The sequence below is a fragment of the Erpetoichthys calabaricus genome, chromosome 16 (genome assembly GCF_900747795.2).
Source record: "Erpetoichthys calabaricus chromosome 16, fErpCal1.3, whole genome shotgun sequence".
In the NCBI taxonomy this organism is placed as follows: Eukaryota; Metazoa; Chordata; class Cladistia; order Polypteriformes; family Polypteridae; genus Erpetoichthys; species Erpetoichthys calabaricus.
The window spans coordinates 90575872-90592007 of NC_041409.2; the positions used below are offsets into that span (position 1 = coordinate 90575872).

Genomic DNA, 16136 nt, shown 5'->3' on the forward strand with positions numbered 1-16136 from the left:
GCTTATTTTACTGTTATATATTTCATGCCTAAAATTGCTGTAATAATTCCTTTATTATTTTATATCATTCTTTAGAACCCCTATACCTCTTAGCCTAAGGAGTGATTAAAATCCAAGTATATTCCAGATTTACTCAGGGCTTTAAATGTAGTTGATATTCCAGTGTTTTTACTTTCTCCTATACGAAGTATAAGGAAAGTATTGGAATCGTTGAAATATTCAATGTCAAGATTTTGATGAATCTCAACATTTTAGACCTCCCTGAGTCTGAAAATACCATTTTTGGAATTCTGTCTGTGTGTGTGTGCGTGTGTGTGTGTGTGTAAACACCATAACTTGAGTACTCCTTCAGTTAGGTCAGCCAAATTTTGCATACAAATATTAGGTACGAAACATAGATTTCTATCAACTTTTGAGCTATTTCCGCTATCCAGAAGTGGTACCTTACCTTTTATTCATGCAGCTGCAGAGTTTGATTTATTCAACTTGACTTTTATAATAATTGTTCAATATATTATCAATTTGATTTGATTTGTTGTTGTTTAATGTACATAATATAAAAAATATAATCATTGTCCTGCGGTTTACTCCTCAAGTATCTGAGTATACGAGAAAGTCGAGGGGAGAGCACTCCCGATTTCTTCTTATTGCTGCTGATTGATGCCTTTGAATTACAGTGTTTTATAAAATCCCATGCTGTCACTTCTACTGATGGTACTGAAAAATATGAGTGCTATAAGTAAGTCTTAATGGAGTGAGTGGTTGTTTGAGGTCTTTGTTGTTGCTGACCGCTTTTGAGGCACGAAAAGCAAAGCTTTGTTTACCTGTTCTACTTTTGGTGATTTCACATATTCACAATTTTACAATTAATTTTAGAGTCAATAACCATTTATATGAAAGGTGTGTTGCATTCATGTTTTTGTCAGTAATTACATTTAAATGCTTTTTCAGCAAAATTGCCTGTATGCCTGAATATCTTGTATGATTCCAGATTTGTTCTGCTGGTCACAATATGGTCACTTTTCTGTTATATATACAGTGTTTGGAATTGGAATGTAGCTCTTGTGTGACCCCTTTGAGTGACAGATCAAGAAGAGATCTGTTTACAGTTTTATTGCTATACCTACAATGTACCATATTCATGTTATTGGAACAGTATGACAGCTTTTGAAAACGTTTTTGAAAACAATGTTAAGTATTTTCAGAGGTTCCTTGATGAGTTATGGAACAAGAAACAGGGGAAATCATAAACATTCCAATTTCCTACTATGTCAAATTAACAGATTTAAATCTACTATATTTATCTTATACATTAATGTTAAAAGATACCCAAAGAATTAATTCATCCCTCAATATATAAATCTGCTTAATCTAATTATATAGTCTTGCAACTTCAAGGCCCATTTAGCACCAACCCTGGTGAAGACACTTTTACACGGCGGGACACATTCATAGAAAGTTTCTTACTCTAAGCCAAGCTGGAATCGCCAAATAACCTAACGTACATGCCTATAAAATGTGTTAAACAATACTCTGCTCGTGGCTGGGCGGTGCTGCTATTTTCCGCCCTCCAACATATCTGAATATGTTAACCTATTTAAATAGAAAATTAAAATGACGTATAGAGAAAAATTAAGATAAATTTTGTATAGATGTATTCATATATAGAGAAACAGCAATAATTTTTCACATATAATTATTTATAAGCATCGACTAGACAAGAATATAATATAGACGCACTGATAAGCCGTGTTCTTATTATTAGTTTAATATCAGTACGCTGCAAAAACCAGAACCAGTGCGGTGTACAAGTGATAGATGGAGATGTTTTCTGCGCAGAACAAGAACGCATTTGGATTGATAACGAAACAATCTTGTAAATTAGTTGTTTATCTTCCTAAAAATTATTATCGGTGTAATGTTTAGGTTTATTTTTGTTATTGCTTCATAAATTTCAACTGCTGTGTCTGATGCCATCACAGAAGGACAGTCTGAAAATTATTTTTGAAGCATTTGTGGATAAAAATCAGAGAATTTGACTTTTTTCATTCCTGAGTGATATTTTTCCAAACCCTGCTGCTTACACATGAATTGTACTGAGCCTTTTGGCCAGTAATGCCACCCCCTGAAATGTGACGCCCACCCACCCCTTTCTACGCCACTGCCAAAAATTATAATTTTTTTTATCTGTTGCTTACCCAGCGTTGTTTGTAATGATGGCAGAGAAAAACATTTAACCTCATGCTTTCAGGGAGGACGGAGATAACAAAATTCCTGACATAATGAACTTCAACCGTATCTGCGTGGGTTTCCTCCCACAGTCCAAAGACATGCAGGTTAGGTGCATTGGCGATTCTAAATTGTCCCTAGTGTGTGCTTGGTGTGTTTGTGTGTGCCCTGCGGTGGGCTGGCACCCTGCCCGGGGTTTGTTTCCTGCCTTGCGCCCTGTGTTGGCTGGGATTGGCTCCAGCAGACCCCCGTGACCCCGTAGTTAGGATATAGCGGGTTGGATAATGGATGGATGGATGAACTTCAATAGGTACACATTAAACAGCAAAAAAATACCAAAACACCCATGGAAAAGAAAAATCTCAAATTACTCATGTTGCATAATCCGCATATCAGGTATGCAGTCATGTGCTTATAATGCTCCAAAGACATGGCTAAAGAATTGTTTACGTTTGGAAAATCATCTTGTGAATGAGAGGAGAATGCATTCATCATGGTGGGCGCACTGTAATCAGCACATGCTCCCAACCTCCTCCTCGCCTTGCCCATCATACATTACTCAGGAGCCATGCCCAGTAATAGCCTGTTTTTTGGCTACTATGACGCTTCATGTGATATCAGCATTATAGAGGGTGGTCTGAGAGGGGTGTAAAATTAGAGATTAAAAATATAAACAGACCCAGTGAAAGCAATATTAGTTGGGCAGTATACCTCGTACAGTATGTGTGCATATGCACGGTGCTTAAACAGGCAGACGGGTCAATTGACAGGTGCAGGTTCATAAACTGCAATTGAAAAACCAGGAAGTGTAGCGTCTGTGTCTTAATTGCTAACAGATGAGGGGAGGAGTGGATCTTCAATTTAAAAGCTTCATCAAAAATGAATGCCAACCTGGCCACCTCATTTAATTGAGAGGCAACAAAAAAAAAAAAAGCAATAAACTTTAAAGAAATAAACAGTCGCTCAGGGGCAGGAACGAATAGCCAATCCGGCTTTGTTTCAGTAGGCATGACTGGGGTGCTTTGTCTTGTTGAAGGCTCGCGTCACAAAGTAATAATAATTCATTACATTTTTATAGCACTTTTTTCACAACTCAAAGAGCTTTACGCTGTGAGTGGGGAGCCACTTCAGTCACCACCAATGTGATGCGACGGCAGCCATTTTTGTGCCAGTAGTTTCACCACACATTAGGTTTTAGGTGGCAGAATGGTGAGAGACAGTTAGCCAGTTAGTGACAGGGGATAATTAGGGAGTGACGGATAATTTAGGCAGGATATTGAGATAAACCCTACTGTTTTTGAAAGATGCCCAGAGATCTTTTATGACCACAGAGAGTCAGGACCTCGGTTTTACATCTCCTCTGAAGGATAGCACCATTTTTACAGTAGAACATGTAAAATGTCTCTGTCACTGCACTGGGGCATTGGAATCCACACATTGACCACAGGGTTAGCGCCCCCTCCTGGCCTCACCAACACCTCTTCCAGCAGCAACCCAAGCCTTTTCTGGTTGGTGTTCCAACTGCTGGCTGGGCCTGAACATGCTTATCTTCAGGGGGATTACCTGTTCTGTAGTGCAGGTGGTATGGCCGCTGGCCAACTGAGATGCCTCCTTCTGGGGATGGCTCCTGCTTGGTATGGGTGGGACGTTTTGGAGTGACGGGAGTGTGGTCAGTCTTCTCTAAGCTGCGAAAGAAGAGACAACAACAACAGCACCCTCTCTCATCTCCGTGTGTTATTGTATACCTGATCAGAGCCAGCAACAACAACAACATTTATTTCTATAGCACATTTTCATACAAACACCTTTATAATGCACTGGTGAGGCCTCATCTTGGGTACTGTGTGCAGTTTTGGTCCCCAGGCTACAAAAAGGACAAAGCAGTGCTAGAAAAGGTCCAGAGAAGAGCAACTAGGCTGATTCCAGGGCTACAGGGGTTGAATTATGAGGAAAGATTAAAAGAGCTGAGCCTTTACAGTTTAAACAAAAGAAGATTAAGAGGTGACCTGATTGAAGTGTTTAAAAGTATGAAGGGAAATAATACAGTGGATTGAGATGGTTATTTTAAAATTAGTTCATCAAGAACACGGGGACACAGTTGGAAACTTGTTAAGGGTAAATTTCGCACAAACATTAGGAAGTTTTTCTTTGCACAAAGAACAATAGACACTTGGAATAAGTGACCAAGTAGTGTGGTCGACAGTAAGACATTAGGAACTTTCAAAACTCAACGATGTTTTTTTGGAAGAAATAAGTGGATAGGACTGGCGAGCTTTGTTGGGCTGAATGGCCTGTTCTCGTCTAGAGTGTTCTAATGTTCTAAATGATGGAGCTCAAAGTGCTTTACAGGATGAAAAAAGACAAAACATAAAAATAAAATTAGGCAAAACTAATTAACATAGAATAAAAGTAAGGGCCGATGGCCAGGGAGGACAGAAAAAAAACAAACAAAATCTACAGGGGCTCCAAGGCCACAAGACCACCCAGCCACCACTAGGCATTCTACTTAACATAAATGAACTCAATCAGTCCTTATGGTTTTCAGGCTTCCTAAGGAAGAACTTGATGATGATGGTCATGTGGACATCTGGCCTTCAATCCATCAAGATAGGAACAGCATGGTGCTTTGATAGGGTGGTGGTGGCGCAGATCGCCACCACACAGAAAACCGGAAAAAAAAAACAGCAAGGTGATCTTCAGTCACACATGTGTGACACCAGCAATCTGCTTGCATTTTTCTTTCTTACTTTTTGACACTAAAATGGCACACTTACCCCAAAGCCAGATAAGTCCAATATATCACAATACGTTTTTATTGATTTAAAATCATTGGAAGGATGATTATAGAATGTAATCACAAAATACCAATTGAATTGACACAAAATAAATATTATAGTCTGAGTGATAGCCCGTGTTATTTGTTGCAATTGATCACCTGCCTTTAAAGAGGCCAATCTCTTCTGCAACTCATGCATTATTCTTCATTATTCATTTTTTTCTCAAAGCAGCGTCTAGCTAAACCAGTGGTCTCTGGCTTATTCCATTTATTACAGTGTTTAGATGTCTGATTTACTTATTGCAACAAATTCACTAATCGTCAGATTCCTGGGCTGAAGTACTCAACTGTATGTACTGTGGTATGTAATGGGCAAAATCACTAGAGCATGTGAGACATACATGGGTGCAACTGGCACTTATTTGGAACATGACAGGAGAAGGTTCTGTATGAGGGAATAAACAGCAGTGGTGCTTGGAAAGTATGATTTAAAGTCAGTGTACATAACTGAGTACCACCCTTGTTTCTGGAGCCCAGGAATCCAATTCTCCAGAACGGAAGCCAATTTTATTTCCTAAAGATGCAAAATATTGGCAGTGAGTCTCAGTCAGAAGATGGTGGGCCGTTACTCTTTATAGTGCAAAGCATACTGCCTGGGTGTAGGTCGTGGACTCTTATCTATAGTGTAGGGCTCTTGTTTAAGGGTGGCACCTATAAAAAGTCGCTGGGGACTTAGCATGGAGTTATTTAACTAAAACAAAAACAAAAAAAAAAACTATGGTAAAGGTTATTCCCACGCTGAAAGAAAGAATGCTTCACATTCAACATTTCTGTTTTGTAGCCTTAATCAGCTGAAATGTCACATCGCTAACCTAGTTTCCTTTTTCAGTGTGGGAATAACCTTTGCTTTATTTTCCTTTTGAAGGTGCTTTTCACTCAGCCCATTTAAAAAAAAAAAAAATTTACATGAAACTTGTCTCTTGAACTTGCTTGGCATTTCTAGAATACGACATACCGGAGAGCAGCATAGCGGTGCATTCCGCCCAGACATGCAAGTGAGATTTTCACTGTTACTGCTACAGTACTGCTGTTTGATATATTAAAGAGACTTCACCAAAGAACTACACTGGTTATACCAGATCCTGCTTAATTAAATTAAGATAATTGTTTGTATTTTAGTTTTGCTGCCAGGACTCTTAATTTCTATGTTTTCAGTATAAGTGTTGTATTTTTCTCATTACGCATCAGTTTGTGAGTATCATTTACAAGTCTCAAAAGTACACATTTAACATTATGGTTAATTCATTTGGTTCATCTTATAGTTTTCTGAGGCTGTTTTTTCCATCATGTTAGAGCTGGAGAATTTCCAGTGGGCATAAGTCAGGACACAGTTGTACACTCACATTCTTTCTCTTTTTCATACCAAGCCAGTTTAGAATGACCTTTTTTTCCTTTTGAAGATGCACACTGAAACACCTTTTCACTAATTCCATCCATTTTCTTAAACCGCTTATTCAGTACAGGGTAGTGGGAAACCTGGAGCCTATCCCAGAAGTCACAGGGCACCAGGCAGGAACAGCTCCTGGACAGGGCGCCAGACCATTGCAGGGTGAACACACACACACACACACACACACATATTGGCCAATTTAATATTATGCATTCACATAACCTGCAAGTCTTTGGACTGTGGGAGGAAAATGGAGCAAATGGAGAAAACTCGTTTGGATATGGGAAGAATATGGGAACTCCATGCTGGCAGCACCCAGACACAACCCCCAGTCTTCTGATTGTGAAGCAGCAGCGCTAGCACGGTGCCACTGTGCTGCTCAAAACTTTATATGAAAAATTGTAAAGTACAATATACTGGAGAGTGGAGATATGTTGGGTGTTGTGCAGAGTTGTAAGCAAGATTATCCCTGTACTCTGTACAGTACATATGTAGTAATACTAATAGATAGATAGATGTGAAAGGCACTATATAATAGATAGCTAGATAGATGTTAAAGGCACTATATAATAGATAGATGTGAAAGGCACTATATAAAAGATAGATGTAAAAGGCACTATATAATAGATAGGTAGATGTGAAAGGCACTATATAAGAGATAGATAGATAGATGTGAAAGGCACTATATAAGAGATAGATATAGATAGATAGATATAAAGGCACTATAAAAGAGATAGATAGATGTAAAAGGCACTATATAATAGGTAGATGTGAAAGGCACTATATAAAAGATAGATAGATAGATGTGAAAGGTACTATATAAGAGAGATAGATAGATGTGAAAGGCACTATATAAAAGGTAGATAGATGTAAAAGGCACTATATAATAGGTAGATAGATGTAAAAGACACTATATAATAGATGGATGTAAAAGGCACTATATAAAAGATAGATGTGAAAGGCACTATATAAGAGATAGATGTAAAAGGCACTATATAATAGATAGATAGATGTGAAAGGCACTATATAAAAGATAGATAGATGTAAAAGACACTATATAATAGATAGATAGATGTGAAAGGCACTATATAAGATATAGATAGATAGATAGATAGAACATTATCCCCATAGGGAAATGTGCCTTTTTACAGAAGATCTTTAAATAAATAAATGCATAAATACGTAGATAAATAAATGAATATACATTTACACTATGGTCTGTGCTCACACCAGAATGACTTAAAGGCAAGAAAATTTAAAAGATAGAAAACCTCCAACTTGGCTGTCACATTCATATTGAGGGATAATGCAGGCTTATTGGTGTAAATTGGTAATAAAGGAGCTACTGCTACTACTACAAGTGCTGAGTTAAAGAAGAGTGTCTGAAGACTGAAACCACTGATACAAGCTCTAAAACTCAAATGCTGGTTTATTAAATTAATAAATATATTTAGGTTTTAATTTGCTGCCATGCCACTTATTTGTATGCTATCTGTATAAATGCTGCATTTTAATCATTAAACAGGAGCTTATCACTATCAATTATGAATCTCAAACTACATGTTTAACATTCTGGTTAGTTAATTTGATCAATATTTTTAATTTTCCAAGGCAGTGTTTATTCCATTATGTGGGAATTGAAGCATTTCCTGGTAACAGATGGAATAAGTCAGGACACAATTGTGCACACACACACACACACACACTCTCTTTGTCATAACAAACCAGTTTAGAATTGCTGGTAAATGTGCATGTCTTTGGGTTGTGGGAAGAAAAACAAAAACTTTGATGAAAGCTGTATGAATGCAAGCACAGTGTAAACTCCACTTAGGCAGTTCCCGGGATGGATGCTTTTTATGTTACAAAGCAAAATAGTTTTAACAACTTCATGCCATGCTTGTTATGAGCAGTCCCACTTGTGGATCTGATGCCAACGCCTCTTGTTTAACAGCTTCTCCAGGCGCTAAAGGAAGTGTCACGTACCCCGGAAGGCTTCTTTGTTAAGTACGAGGGTGGTGATGTCATTACTCAAGCTGTGACAAGCTCCAGTTAACATTATAATTCCCCACTAAAAATCTTCTTTCTGGCCTTGTTTCAGGGGTGTCCAGGTGGCAGTGTAGTCAGAATTTAAAGGCGTGTGAAATGGTGGTCTGTGTGTTACTTTATGCCACTGTTTCCAGGTCGATGGTTGACCAAGCACCCCTTCAGTTAGCGCATGCAGAACTTCACATTTAGGTAGTCCTGTTGGGGTCACTAAGGTGGGGTTTGTCATTTGTTTATTGAACACGTTGTTCTGCTCCCTTTGCTCATCTCATTGATTTTTTTTTTTTAGTAAAATTTCTTTTCTTCTGAATTTTTGAATGATCCTTTACGTTTTATTGCAATTTATATTGGCAAAGAGACGCTACCCCTGTTACAGTAGCTTTCAAGTGTAAATGTAATATTTGGCTTACAAAACAACTTCTTTAGCACACCAAGTGCATGGCAGCTTTTTGGATGTTTTTTATATGTGCTTATTCATTGTTATTTTTACTTTCACAACTATGCAGTAACACTGTTAGTTTCTTTATATAGTGCAATTCTGTTTGCTTTACATAAAAGTGTCTTGCAAAGAACAGGCCGTTCAGCCATATAGCCTTTTAGAACCTAATTAACTTTGTCTGTCCAGAATTACGTTGGCTTTAAATCTTCAAGTCACAAGCCTGCTAACCTCAACTACACTTCTAGATTGCCAGTTTTTTGTGTGAAGCAAGATTCTGCAACATTTATATAATATTTTTAGTTATGTAGCTTCCATTTGTGTTCGTGTGACCTTGTTAAAAATGTTTTTTAACATAACCTCTGGTATCTACTTATTTCCAATTTACATTTATGTACTAGCACAGTGGCGCAGTGGGTAGCGCTGCTGCCTCGCAGTTGGGAGACCTGGGGACCTGGGTTCGCTTCCCGGGTCCTCCCTGCGTGGAGTTTGCATGTTCTCCCCGTGTCTGCGTGGGTTTCCTCCGGGCGCTCCGGTTTCCTCCCACAGTCCAAAGACATGCAGGTTAGGTGGATTGGCGATTCTAAAATTGGCCCTAGTGTGTGCTTGGTGTGTGGGTGTGTTTGTGTGTGTCCTGCGGTGGGTTGGCACCCTGCCCGGGATTGGTTCCTGCCTTGTGCCCTGTGTTGGCTGGGATTGGCTCCAGCAGACCCCCGTGACCCTGTGTTCGGATTCAGCGGGTTCGAAAATGGATGGATGGATGGATTTATGCACTGCTAGCTGTACCCCACGACTCTGCCTGCATAGTAGTGAAACCGGACAAACTTTAAAAATCAATAAAAAAAATTAATAATTTGTATTAAGAAGAGTTTATATTGATAGCTTTCGTATCCGAGGGCCTCTTGCAATATTTTTGATTTTGCTATCAGGGGCAAGAATGTAGCTGTGATCTCTTTGCCAAAAATGTAAAAAGTTGCCAAGGTATCTCTGGCCAAGCGGAAGGTAGGTACGCTCCATCGTCAAACGTTGCCACTGTATCTGATGGTGTTCATCTCTGACGGGAGAGCATCCCCTGCATGGGGAGATTCATGGGAAATTCACATTCTTCAGCAGCAGCATACTGATACAATAAATAATATTAAATTAAAGAATGATAATAATGCGGTGAAAAACAGACAATAACTTTGTATAATGTTAAATGTTAACGTTTACCCCCCCGGATGGAATTAAAGAGTCGCATAGTTTGGGGGAGGAACGATCTCCTCAATCTGTCAGTGGAGCAGGACATTGACAGTAGTCTGTCTCTGAAGCTGCTCCTCTGTCTGGAGATGATCCTGTTTAGTGGATGCAGTGGATTCTCCATAATTGATAGAAGCCTGCTGAGCGCCCTTCGCTCTGCCACAGATGTCAAACTGTCCAGCTCCGTGCCAACAATAGAGCCTGCCTTCCTCACCAGTTTGTCCAGGCGTGAGACGTCTTTCCTCTTAATGCTGCCTCCCCAGCACACCACCGCATAGAAGAGGGTGCTCGCCACAACTGTCTGATAGAACATCTGCAGCATCTTATTGCAGATGTTGAAGGACGCCAGCCTTCTAAAGAAGTATAGTCTGCTCTGTCCTTTCTTGCACAGCGCATCAGTATTGGCAGTCCAGTCTAATTTATCATCCAGCTGCACTCCCAGATATTTAAAGGTCTGCACCATCTGCACACAGTCACCTTTGATGATCACGGGGTCCATGAGGGGTCTGGGCCTCCTAAAATCCACCACCAGCTCCTTGGTTTTGCTGGTGTTCAGTTGTAGGTGGTTTGAGTCGCACCATTTAACAAAGTCATTGATTAGGTCCCTATACTCCTCCTCCAGCCCACTCCTGATGCAGCCCACGATAGCAGTGTCATCAGTGAACGTTTGCACGTGGCAGGACTCCGAGTTGTATTGGAAGTCCGATGTATATAAGCTGAACAGGACCGGAGAAAGTACAGTCCCCTGTGGCGCTCCTGTGTTGCTGACCACAATGTCAGACCTGCAGTTCCCAAGACGCACATACTGAGGTCTGTCTTTAAGATAGTCCACGATCCATGCCACTAGGCATGAATCTAATCCCATCTCTGTCAGCTTGTCCCTAAGGAGCAGAGGTTGGATTGTGTTGAAGGCGCTAGAGAAGTCTAGAAACATAATTCTTACAGCACTTAACAATCTGTAGATGATAATGTCTGCTGAATAAACAGGTATCACTAGCTAAGGAGAGGCAAGGTGCACTCCAACACGTGGCGAGAGGTAGCGCGACTTGAACGGAGGCTGGCGCGTCAGTGAGGAGGGCCCCACCCGGCTCCCTACTCCCGCCCTCCCCCTCTCCTCGGCCCGCAGCCACTCTCTTGGATTCGCGCAAATAAATCGGTGCCACAACCGAACTATAATACTTAGCGCAATGAGAGGAGTCGCAAAATCAACCGGAAGGTTCAAGCAAATTATAGAAAAAAACCCGATCTAAAGCCGTTAAGTAGTTCTCTTGTGAAAAGCGGTCAGACATTCAAACAGACAGACAGACACTGGATTTTATATATAAAGAGATGCTTGTATCAGCTGTTCTTTTCAGCTTAGTTTGCAGTGAGAAGTCAAGCAAAATGACGCCTTTTATTGGCTAACTAAAAAGATGTCTGAAGGAGGGGCCTGAGTTGCCTCGAAAGCTTGCATATTGTAATCTTTCTAGTTAGCCAATAAAAGGCGTCATTTTGCTTGACTTCTCTGTACATTCATAACGGCTAACACAGTACAACACCCTAATATCTTCGTTTGCCTACTGAAATCCTCAATATTTCCTCCTAGCTGATTTCCTTCTTTCATAGATTACATCTTGTAGTTTTCCTTTGACATTTCTCCTACGACATACTGTACCATGGAGACTAAAATTTGGCCTCACAAGTTTGTCATTTGCTTAAGTACATCATCTCTTAATTTCAGCACCAGTTCTGAAGTTTATAGATATTAGCCTTTACTTAACCTTTTTCATTGCTTTTCTACACTGTTGGGTTTTGAGTGAGGCCAACAGGACTTCCGAGTTCTTTTCACAAGTTGTATTGTCTTAACTTCAAACCCAAATTGTGTAATTTAAGTAATGTTTCACCCTCCTATGCGAAAGATTTCACATTTATGTATATTAAACTTCACTTGCCACATATAAGCTCAAATCTGAAGTTTGTCCAGGTTAATTTTTAGCAAATTTGCCAGCAATAAATAATCTGAGGATCCACCTAACTTTGTGTCATTTGCAGCCAGTTTGTATGAACAACTGTAGATTTGCATATGAGCATGTCCTTTGATAATCCCTGCACGTAATCTCCTTTTTTCTGCTTTTTCCCTGTTGTTCATTTTAAATTTGGGTGAAGCCTTTTGAGCATTGGAAGGGAGCTGTAGGAAATTAAGGGGAAGGAGCTGGAAATTAAAGGGAAGGGCATTTAAAATTGAAGCCAGGAAGCACTTCTTTATGCAAAGTGTTGTGGGTCTCTGGAACAAACGACATAGATGTAGTTGAAGCAGAAACCTTGACAACCGTTAAGAAGAATCTGGATAAGTCATTGGGACAGTTTAGCTGTTAGCTAAACATACGGACTTGATGGACTGAATGGTCTTCTCTCGTTTGTCGAATGTCTTTATGTTCTGTAAAAATAAAATGTATTATTATTGTTAGTGGTACAACTTTGGATAACATTCCACTATTTGTTAACTTAACAATTTTGAAGTACCTTCCAAAACGTGAATGTCAAGGGATTGTGTATTTAATGGCTAATAACTACATTGAGAACTCAGTGGTAAATGTTATCTGCCTCCTGAAAATTATATCCTGTTTAATCATAATCTTCTTATATAATACACTACCGTGGCTGTCCGTTTGTCTGTCCAGGATTTTAAATCACCTGTAGCTCACAATCCGTTTAAACTATTGACCTGAAATTTGGTACAGTGGAACCGCGTGTCACGACCATAATTCGTTCCAAAACTCTGATCGCAACCCAATTTGGTTGTGACCCGAAGTAATTTCCTCCATAGGATTGAATGTAAATACAATTAATCCGTTCTGGACCGTACAAGCTGTATGTCAATATATTTTTTTTTAAGATTTTTAAGCACAGAAATAGTTAATTATACCATAGAATGCAGTGTAATAGTAAACTAAATGTGTACAGTAATCCCTCCTCCATCGCGGGGGTTGCGTTCCAGAGCCACCCGCGAAATAAGAAAATCCGCGAAGTAGAAACCATATGTTTATATGGTTATTTTTATATTGTCATGCTTGGGTCACAGATTTGCACAGAAACACAGGAGGTTGTAGAGAGACAGGAACGTTATTCAAACACTGCAAACAAACATTTGTCTCTTTTTCAAAAGTTTAAACTGTGGTCCATGACAAGACAGAGATGACAGTTCCGTCTCACAATTAAAAGAATGCAAACATATCTTCCTCTTCAAAGGAGTGCGCGTCAGGAGCAGAGCATGTCAGAGAGATAGAGAAAAGCAAACAAATCAATAGGGCTGTTTGGCTTTTAAGTATGCGAAGCACCGTGCAGCATGTCGCTTCAGGAAGCAGCTGCACAGAAGGTAGCAACGTGAAGATAATCTTTAAGCATTTTTAGACTAGCGTCCGTATCGTCTAGGTGTGCGAACAGCCCCCCTGCTCAATCCCCCTACGTCAGGATCAGAGAAAGTCAGCGCAAGAGAGAGAGAGAGAAAAGTAAGTTGGGTAGCTTCTCAGCCATCTGCCAATAGCGTCCCTTGTATGAAATCAACTGGGCAAACCAACTGAGGAAGCATGTACCAGAAATTAAAAGACCCATTATCCGCAGAAATCCGCGAACCAGCAAAAAGTCTGCGATATATATTTAAATATGCTTACATATAAAATCCGCGATGGAGTGAAGCTGCGAAAGGCGAAGCGCGATATAGCGAGGGATTACTGTACTTACTTCTTCTGGTCACTCCAACTCCTTGATCGCGCAGCTGGAGCGACCACTTCCTTCTGCCCCACCGAGTGTCGGCCAAAACACCCCTGCTTGGGCTCTCTCGCGCTCTCTCTCTCCCTCTCTCGCTCGCTAGCTGCACAGAGAATGCACAAGGAGAGACTGAACACGTGCGGAACTCTTCGGCGCATATAAACCAGAAAGGACACTGGCTTGTTCGTCACCCAAGTGTGTGGTCGTGAACAGATGCAAATGTTTGGCAAACTTTTTGGTCGTAACCCGATTTGTAGGTGGTCCGAGATGTTTGTGACCCGAGGTTCCACTGTATACGTATACTATGTGACATCTACTATCCGCTTTCGGGGTGATAATTGACCTCCAAGGTTATTCCTCTTTTTATTTTTATTTTATTTTGTTGTAGAATCAACTCTTGGCAGCGGCCAGCATTCCCTACCACCTTCGCTGTCACTTCCCCTACTTCTTCATATCTTAAATCATTCTTGAGGCAGATTGAAGACTTAAGTGCCAACTTAAAACATACTAAGTAATTGCAACACAAACACTGATTTAATCATTTTTAATGCGAAAAGATGCCGACGAAAGAAGAGAAGAAGCAGCCACTAGGGTGGAGAAAAGAAGAGCAGCTCAGGAAGCAGCAAGCGCATCAACCTCTGAGCAAACGAATGCTAAATGTACAGAGAAAGAGGAGGAAAACTAGGAACGCTCAAGTCAGGTGTATCGTGCAGTGCGCCGTTACTAGTAGCACATAATTCTGTTTTCTTTCTTCAGAATTGTTTCTTGCCTTTGGATAGGCTCCAGCTAGCACTGTCCTGGACTGGATTAGGCCGGTCAGCTAGCACGGTCCTGGATTAGGCCGGTTTTGCAGTGAATGGGATGATGCATCACTCTCCATGTTCACAATTCCATGTGAATTTCCCATTGGGATTAATAAAGTATCTATCTATCTATCTATCTATCTATCTATCTATCTATCTATCTATCTATCTATCTATCTATCTATCTATCTTTTCATTGTTTAACCCTCACAATATCTTCAAGTGCTGACTCAGTGCAGTGTCCTCTGGGTCTTCTTTGACCAATCATGACATGCCTTTTTTAGGGCCCCGGATGGCAGGTTTTTCAATCTATAAACATATTTTAATATTGATTGACCATTTTAACCTGTAGTACTGTTGATCTGAAGTTGTGGGAAGGATGACATTTAGATGATTTTTGTGGGTTGTGAACAACAAACCATCCTAAACGCAATGGAAATTCAATTAAATCAATGTTGTGTCAAAACTGACCCAAAAGACATGGCAAGGTTAGAATTTTTTAGAAACTATGCAAAATATGGGATGCTTAACTTCTTTTTGCCGTTGATTAATTTAGGGTAATGTAGGAAAAGTCACAAAGTTTCATACATTCCTGAAGAAGAGACCTGAGTTGCCTCGAAGGCTTGCATATTATAATCTTTTTTAGTTAGCCAATAAAAGGAGTCATTTTGTTGACTTGTCACTACATTCATTATGACTAACACAGCACAACACCCTAGTATCCTGAACAGATGAAATTTAGGGAGCTTTTACTGATTTCAGTTCCAATTCAATCTAAAGGCATTGTAAAAGTTAATATGACCACAATGATCCCTGTAGTTACTGACTCATTATTGGTCAAAACATCAGAAAAATAAGAGTCAACTGTGTACTATTTCCATTGCAGTACATTTTATTTCCCCAATGCCAGCCTTAACACATTTCCTCTCCTTCTTGACCACAGTCTTACTTCTACACAAAATGTCATTTGTATTTCTGAGATTGAATAATATGGCATTGATTACCGGAGTACCATGTGTATAATAATTGCCGTTCTCAATCAGTAATTTACCACACACGTCTCTACCACATCCATGATCCTGTGACGCTGAGTCAGCTTGATTACCCAGTTGTGTGTACATATAGACATCTCTTTGAATTTACCCTTTGATGCCCTGGATTCTTCTCCACAGCTAGTCTCTTACTATTGAGAGACGTTCATGTACAGGGCTGTAGAGTCGATACATAAAACCTTCGACTCCAGTTTCAACTCCTCAATTTATGGCGCCACCGACTCCAACTCGACTATTTGTAATTTAAGACAATACACAGTACTGGTCAAAAGCTTGTGGTCCCCCAGACATTTTCATATTTTTGATAGAAATTGATACCTTTTTATCAAGATACCATTAAATTGATTTAAAAATATAGCCT

The 16136-nt window shown here is 39.9% G+C and overlaps 1 protein-coding gene across 1 annotated transcript in view; it reads left to right on the forward strand.

Annotated features, from left to right (window-relative positions):
• zbtb1 (zinc finger and BTB domain containing 1) overlaps window positions 1–16136 on the forward strand; it is a 31809-nt gene that overhangs the window by 11965 nt on the left and 3708 nt on the right. The window lies entirely within an intron of this gene.